The following is an 8,587-nucleotide window of genomic DNA, read 5'->3' on the forward strand; positions in this document are numbered from 1 at the left end:
TGCTTCAAAAATTGTACTTTATTAACAACATAAATCTTGATTACATTTGATTCATCAAGTTGCTCTTCTAGTTAGCTTTTGCCAAACAATTAGCATAATAGAACATGTCTTTCTAATTAGGTGCATTCTTTTGTTGCACATTCATTTCAGCAGCTGCCCATCAGCTCATCCTCTATAAGAAATGTCAAACTAAGTCATTAGTTTGACTTATTGGGACAAGCATAATATAAATAGGAATAAAATATGAGCAGATGAAAATATGATTTGTCTAATCACCTTAAATTTGGGTAGGTTATTGTTAGAATGGATAAAAGTTCTATATTAATTGTGGAATAAATTGGTGATTTGCTTATTATAAGGACTTACACACGCAGCCCCTCCCTCCCCACCCCCCAAAAAAAGAAAAAACTAGCATTTGAATTGAGTTAGGCGCATGTGTCATATCTTTTTAGGGTATCAAAGTCAGATTCATTTCTGTTCGGACTCTCAGTCTACGTGCCAGTTGGACCCCAAGGTGAAGAAGGGGATGTTAGAGTTGGTGAAAGTCTCCCATTGGGTGGGAAATGGACTGGTAGTATGTTTATATGACCTTGAACAATACTCCCTTCATGAGCTAACTTTTAGGGTTAAATTAGGTCTAGGTGTCATATCTTTACAGTTATCAACTCAATATTTAAACTTATTCAATTCAATCCGTCTGAGAGCTAGCTAATACTCCCTCCAATCCAGAATAAATAAATTTCTCATAGTGTTTCTATGTACTAAAATAAATGAACTTTCCATAGTTCAAAGATGTATTAATTAACTTCTTTTCAAGATAACTCCTCTTTAATGAGTTTCTCTACCTCTAAAAAAAAAAAACTTGGAAAGAAGTAAAAAAAAGGAAAAAACGTGCGAAAAATACTTGTGCTTAGGTGAAATTTGCAGTTACGCACCCTGAACTTTGCAGGGTTATTATGAACCCCCTAGATTATTTTTTATCATATTTAACTGACATATATTTGCTTTTTATCAAAAAAAAATTTACGCGCTTAATGTGCGTGAAATACATGCAGTGGTCCAAGTGCCAAATATATGTCAGTTAAATACGGTAAAAAATAGTCTAGGGAGGTCATTGGACCCCTGCAAAGTTTAGGATGCATAACTACATATTTCGCTAAAGTATAGGTATTTTTCGCAATTTTTTTCCAAAAAATAAATAATATTAACAAATTACTCTTCAATTAAAGTCATTAACTAACTTAAATAAATGAAAAAAAATATATAATTTAAATTAACCAATGCGAAGTCTCATCAAGATGTTTTTAAAAATGTATATATTTTTAATATATTATATGTAGTAATGATAAAAAGTTTAAAAAATATTAGGTGCTTAAACAGATCACCAAAAACAAACAAAGAGATCAAGGTAGGAAGAATTTGGTGAGTTGGGTTATAATCTCGTTTTCGGCTCATATTAATCCAACTTATTTCAGCCTAAGTAACTTTTAGGCAATTTAGACACCCGTTGATGTATTAACTTCATTCAGTTTGATTCATTTAAATTCAACTTAACTTACCTATTTGACATCCTTAGACTTGACTTATTGGAGTGAATTATTAACTAATATAAAAAAAACTATACCTTCTTTAAATTTGGAGCAACGTTCCATTGAACAAGCAAGCTTACACTTCAATGCTTTACAAGCAACACAATCCTTCAAGCAAAGGGATATGCAAGCAGGATTAGTGAAACATGTCTTTGCACATTCTAATGGACAAGCAAAATTCACCTTCTTACCACTTACATTACTATTTGCTACAAAAATCATAAGAACAAATGTTACTGTTAAAATCTTTGTGAAATTCATAATTTATAATATATTTATTTTAAAGACTTTTGGGTGTGGATGATAGATTTTAAAGTAATGCTATTTATAACTAAAGATTCTGAGCGTATTTAAGACAATTTGCAATAGAATTAGTGAAATTTGACTATACCCAAATAATTAAATATAGCTCACTTTGTGTTAAATATTAGATTAGAAAAGTAAATATAGCACAATCAGCAGACTATAATTTGTATAAAATATTTAATTATTATACTACGCAAACTCTAACTTTTAATATTATACTTATTTTCATTTTTCAGTGATGGAGTCAGAATTTTCATTAATAATTTATTTTAAAAAATGTATATACATGAAATATTGAAGGGGATTCAACATCTACTATATAATATATATAAAAAAACTAATCTTATATATACAATCTAATTAGGAAGTTAGTATAATTTTTTTTTATTTTGATTTCTTAGTAACATACAATTATATTTTCAACTGTTTAGCATTAATACAAAATAATAATAACAATTTAACCATTAATGTAAAAGCTAGCTTGGTTTGACTAGAGTTTATGATATAGACTTTGTTAGATTTCTGTATTACTTGAGCTAAGAAGAAGAGAAAAATGAAGAAACGGACGGATCTAGAAGAAGAATCTGATTTTTACTCACTGAATTCTATTACATTGAGTCTCTATAGGCTTGTATTTATAGTGTTGTTTGTTAGCTTCATGTGACAGCTGTATAGTGACAGCTGTCAGTTCTAACTAACTAACCTCCTAATACATACAACACCCCCACTAACTTATTCTAACAACCATCAACTTGATCACTACATTTTCTTAGCTCAACACTCCCCCTCAAGTTGATGGCTTGAAAATATTCTTCATTCCCAACTTATTCAGCAAGTACTTATGTTGGCTTTTGCCTAAGGCTTTTGTGAGAATGTCTGTTAGCTGCTTTTCTGTTGACACATGATTGGTCTGAATCATCTTTTAGTTGATTCTTTCTCTCACAAAATGACAATCTATGTCAATGTGTTTTGTCCTCTCATGAAATATAGGATCGACTGTAATCTGTATTGCTGCTTTGTTATCGCACATCAGCTCTACAGGTTGTTTGATCTGAACTTTCAGTTCTTGAAACAAACCGAGTAACCATATGATCTCTGCACTACAAGTAGCCATGCTTCTAAATTCTGCTTCTACTGAGCTCCTGGATACAGTATCTTGCTTCTTCGACTTCCAAGAGATTATAGAATCTCCAAGTTTTACTACATATCCTGCAACTGACCTCCTAGTTTGTAGGCAAGCACTCCAATCTGAGTCACAGTAAGCTGTCGACTGGTTTGTAGTTTCTGCAGGCATAAATAATCCCAAGCCAGGATTACCTTTTATGTACCTCACTACCCTTAAAGAAGCTTTCATGTGTAAGACCTTTGGAGAATGCATATACTGACTCAACACCTGTACTACAAATGACAAGTCAGGTCTGGTCATAGTGAGTTATAGTAGCCTTCCTACTAATCTTTAATATGTTGTTGGATCCTTCAGAGCTGCATCACCATCTGATGTTCCATTGGAGATGTGGTTATCATAATCCACAGAAGTTAGCTTTTGGTTCGCTTCCTACTAATCTTTAATATGTTGTTGGATCCTTCAGAGCTGCATCACCATCTGATGTTCCATTGGAGATGTGGTTATCATAATCCACAGAAGTTAGCTTTTGGTTCGCTTCAAGTGGAGTGCTAGCAGGTCTTGCTCCACTCAACCCAGCCTCAGTATGAGTTCAAGAGTATATTTTCTTTGATCCAGCACTATCCCTTTCTTGGACCTGGCTACCTCTATTCCTAGGAAGAACTTCAAATCACCAAGATCATTCATTTTAAACTTCTTTTGTAGGTCTGCTCTAGCTTGATTTATCAAGGTAAGATTATTTCCTATTATCAATAGATCGTCCGCGTAGACAAGAATGATCACTATCTCGTTTCCTGATTTCCTGGTAAATAAGGAGTAATCAAAGTGAATTTGACTGAATCCCATATGTGAAAGAGCATCAATCAGCTTCTTATTCCACTGTCTAGGGGCTTGTTTCAAGCCATACAAGGATTTGTGTAATTTGCAGACCTTTTGAGTCTCCCCCTGTCTGCAAAAACCATCAGAAATATGCATGTATACCTCCTCAGAAAGATTACCATTAAGGAAAGCATTATGAACATCCATCTGAAAAATTAACCACTATCTAGAAGCAGCAAGAGGAATAAGTGATCTAACAGTTACCATCTGAACTACAGGGGAGAAGGTATCTGAATAATCCACACCAGCCTTTTTACTGTAGCCCTTGGCTACTAATCTAGATTTATATCTTTCAATCTCTCCAGAAGCCTTGTACTTCACCTTATACACCTATCTACAACCAATAGGCACTTTACCAGGTGGCAGGTCCACAATGGACCAAGTGTTATTTTCTTCAAGAGCTGCAATCTCCAACTTCATAGCTGCAACCCAAGAGGGATCTTTGGAAGCCTCAAGGAAGGATGAGGGTTCAGGTATAGAGGAGTATACAGAGGAACCTTATGATACTGAGGCATGATCTGTGAGTAAGTAATATAAGAGGATAAGGGATACAAGCACTGATGTGCTGAGGAAGGTTTAGTGGTAACAAAGTCATGTAGCCAAATTAGAGGATTTGTATTTCTAAGCAGCAGGCTGAGAGAGTGTGTGATTAGTAGTTGGTGAAAGAGTAGGTTCATGTTCCTGATCAGTGGAGAGAGTATCAGTATGAGTAGACACGGAAGAAAAGGAAAGAGAATCTGAAGAGATATCAATATGAGACAACTGCAGGACAGGAAATAAAGGAAAACCAGTAAAGTGTACTCGAAGGAAAGGAAAGACTGATTCTTTAAACACAATATTCCTACTATTGAAAACGAGTTTGGTGTGAAGATCATATAGTTTGTACCCTTTCTGAGCAAAGGAATACCGTATGAAGACACAAGGTGTGGATCTAGCAGCAAACTTATCTGAACTATAAGTACTAGAGGCATAACCAAGACATCCAAATACCTTCTAATGAGACAGGGATGGAGGCTGCTGATGTAACAATTTATAAGGAGATTTATGATGAAGAATTTTTTAGGGTACCGGTTTAGCAAGTACACAGTAGTGTCCACACATTCCCCCCAAAATTTTAGAGGTCTACCTGCTTGGAATCCGAGGATCTGGCAATTCCCAAAATAGTTTTGTGTTTTCTTTCTACTACTCTATTCTGCTGAAGAGTATAAACACATGAGGTTTGATGTAATATGTCAAGAGTAGACATAAGAGACTTAAATTCATGGCTAAAGAATTCCCATCCATTATTAGTTCTCAAGACTTTCATAGATGTAGAAAATAAATTTTGAATTCTAGTCATGAAATCTCTTAGCACAACTATCACTTCAGACTTGAACTAAATAAGAAACAACCAGGTGAATCTAGAGTAATCATCAACAATAGTAACAAAGAACCATTTGTTATTGTAAGTAGGTACTCTATAGGGACCCCCATATATCACAGTGAAGTAGACTAAAAGGATCCTTGGACATAAAGATGCTAGGTTGAAAAGGAAGCTTTGTGATCTTAGCAAAAGGACAAACAGTACATTCATGATCTTCATACTTTAAATGACTTAGTGCAGCATGCCTCCTAAGCACTTCAACAGGAGCATGCCCCATTATTTTATGCCAGAGAACACTGGAGACAGACAACAGCTGCATATTATTAGCACATTTATTTACACTTCTTATCGAGATAGAACCATTTCTGAGAATGTATAACCCTTGATCTTCTCTACCGATTCCCAATACCATGCCAGTATAAAGATCCTAAAATATGCAGAAGTCAAGAAAAAATCCACTGAACACTGCAATTCCTTGGCTAGCTTAGATACAGACAAGAGATTATATTTAAACTTAGGTAGATATAGAACATCAAAAATAGAAGAATTTGTGAGCACACCAAAGGTGCCTTTGTGAGACACTAACACCTCCCCACCTATTGGTAGATATACTTTACTTTATAAAGACTGAGATATTTCATGACAACTATGCAACAAATCAATATTCGACACCATATGACTAGTAGCACCAGCGTCAATGATCTAATTATCACTAACAGTGGAACTAGTTGGAGCTAGTATAACACCTGCATTTGTTGCAGGTGGAGTAGAAGTTTTTTCCTCTTTTCCTTTGTTCAGCAACATCACAATCTGTTGGTATTGATCTGTTGTAAAATGTGGAGTGTGAGGTAATATATATTGTACTACACTAGACTGAGACAACTGATCACTTGTAGAGTATGTGTTCACAGAGCCAGAATCAGGATAGGTAGAAAGAGAAACCTTTCCTACTTGGTGTTCATACTGTCCTACTCCATTCTTCTTAGATTTAGGCCAGTCTGAGGGATAACCAATCAGCTTAAAACATTGTTCCCTTATGTGAACATTATAACCACAAAAATTACAAACCACCGGGGACCTTTTCTGTGAAGCACCTCTGTAATTAGATCCAGGTTTCCTGCCTTCATAACTTCCTGCAGTCTTAGTTGGATTGCTAGATCCCAAGCTAGCAGATCCCAGATACACTCCTTTGCTTTTGTGTCCTGGATTGTTGGTAAAAAAGGTTGTTGTATCTAATGTACCAGTAACTTGACTGATGAAAGAACTAGAAGCTATGAACCGCTGACTTTCATGGTCTACAATCATGGAATAGACCTTGTTGATGGATGGAATAGGTGTTATTAGCAGAATCTAGCTTCGACACTGAAAGTATGTCTCATTAAGACCCATGAGAAACTGCAAAACCCTTTGGTAATCAAAGTGTTGTGCATAACTTCTAGACTTAGAATAATTATATCTCAGAGAGGGCATAAGTGCATCAAACTTATCCCAAAGAGTTCTCATGCGAGAGAAATAGTCAGCAACAGATAAAGTCCCTTGAGAGAGGGTAACAATTTCTCTATGCAGAAAAAAACTCTAGAACCATTCACCTTATCAAATCGTTCTTTCAAATCAATCCACATATTATAAGCATTAGAGGCATATATGATGCTACTCAATAGATCCTTTCTCACTAAATTCATAATCCACGACAAAACTATTGCATTAACTCGTTCCTATTGATCATGTAACGACTCAGCAAAGTGATTTTTTGAATATCGACCATCTACAAAACTTACCTTATTTTTTCCTACTAGACTTAATGCCATGGATCTGCTCCAAAGAGCATAATTCTCAGAGCCAGTGAGTTGAATTGAAATAAGAGAGCTACCTGGAGTATCATTAGGATGCAAATACAGAGGGTGATTATGGTCAATCTCAATTTTACCAGACGTAGCTATATTCCTAGGTGCTGCAGTTGTAGTTGCAGCTTCTGCAGTAGAGTTTCGAGTAACCACCATTGACACAGCAGTGCAAAATGAGGACGATCAAACAACAACTGTATTTCTCACTGATTAGGTGAAATCAGCAATCTCTAGTATCACCTTCAATCAGCCATGATAGCTTTGATACCATGTTAGATTTCTGTATTACTTGAGCTAAGAATAGGAGAAAAATGAAGAAAAGGAAGAATCTAGAAGAAGAATCTGATTTTTACTCACTAAATTCTGTTACATTGAGTCTCTATAGGCTTGCATTTATAGTGTTGTTTGTTAGATTCATGTGACAGCTGTCACTTCTAACTAACTAACCTCCTAACACATACAACACACCCACTAACTTATTCTAACAACCATCAACTTGATCACTACATTTTCTTAGCTCAACATGCTTTTTAGCTCTGTGGTCATTAAATTTTTTTACTTCCTCTGGTTCAAAATATTTATCGACTTAGTTTAAGAAAATCCTAATTCCAAAAAGAAATAGGCATTTTTACTAACTAAACTTTTCTTAACTAAAATTTGCATGTTATTAACTTTGACCTATTGGGATATGATCAATTAGCATCTACAGTGATAGCTAGCCAAACTTGGAATGAGCAATGCATATTGCTCTTGTCACATTTCGCTTTTTAAGAGTCAAATTTGCACGGACTGATCAACATTTTAAAATGTATTTTTTATTATTTGTAATATGAGAAGGACAATTTATAGTATTTTTTTATATAGTTTTAGAACATTTAATTTTAAACTTTAAAATATTAAAATAATCAAATTCAATTTAACTTCAAAAATTAGTCAAATTAACTCCCATAAAATAAAATATACTGACAACTAAAAGCAAATGAAGAGAGTAACTGTTGAACGTAATTTAATGCTATTTTCCCTTCTTGAACATCCGATAAAAAAGAACTTATTTAATGATATTATAGAAAGTTGTACTAAGTAACTAAGCAAATCTATAAGATATATTTTTAATTATGTATTTGATATACTTGTTTTGGGGAGGGAAAAAAAAGCTTAATGGATTTTGAACCGGTGGGAGTAGTGTAGAAGATAATTACAACTCATGAAGATCCATGATTTATAGAAAACTCTCTCTATATATATATTATCGAAACGTGTGTTACACGTTGTAATCCGTGTATATAAAAATTGTATAGAAAATTTATATAGAGAGAGAGATTTGTTCTAAAGATCCATCACTGACAAAAATAAATAATAAGTAGCTATTATTTATTATACTCTTTTCACATTATATTCTGCAAATGATTTATTTACAGCGAGCATGTATTCCCAAAATTTTCAAAATCTTGACATTCTATGGCTAAACATATCTGCCAAAATA

At 34.2% G+C, this 8,587-nt stretch overlaps 1 long non-coding RNA gene across 1 annotated transcript; it reads right to left on the reverse strand.

The window, feature by feature from the left end:
- On the reverse strand, nt 1-1,858 carry LOC107866485. Its single transcript, XR_001672958.2, has 2 exons — nt 1,625-1,858; nt 1-172 (listed from the first exon to the last, which is right to left on the reverse strand). It is a non-coding gene; the product is annotated as an uncharacterized LOC107866485 (long non-coding RNA).
- Between the last annotated feature and the right edge of the window lie 6,729 nt (nt 1,859-8,587).

This window comes from Capsicum annuum, chromosome 3 (genome assembly GCF_002878395.1).
Source record: "Capsicum annuum cultivar UCD-10X-F1 chromosome 3, UCD10Xv1.1, whole genome shotgun sequence".
In the NCBI taxonomy this organism is placed as follows: Eukaryota; Viridiplantae; Streptophyta; class Magnoliopsida; order Solanales; family Solanaceae; genus Capsicum; species Capsicum annuum.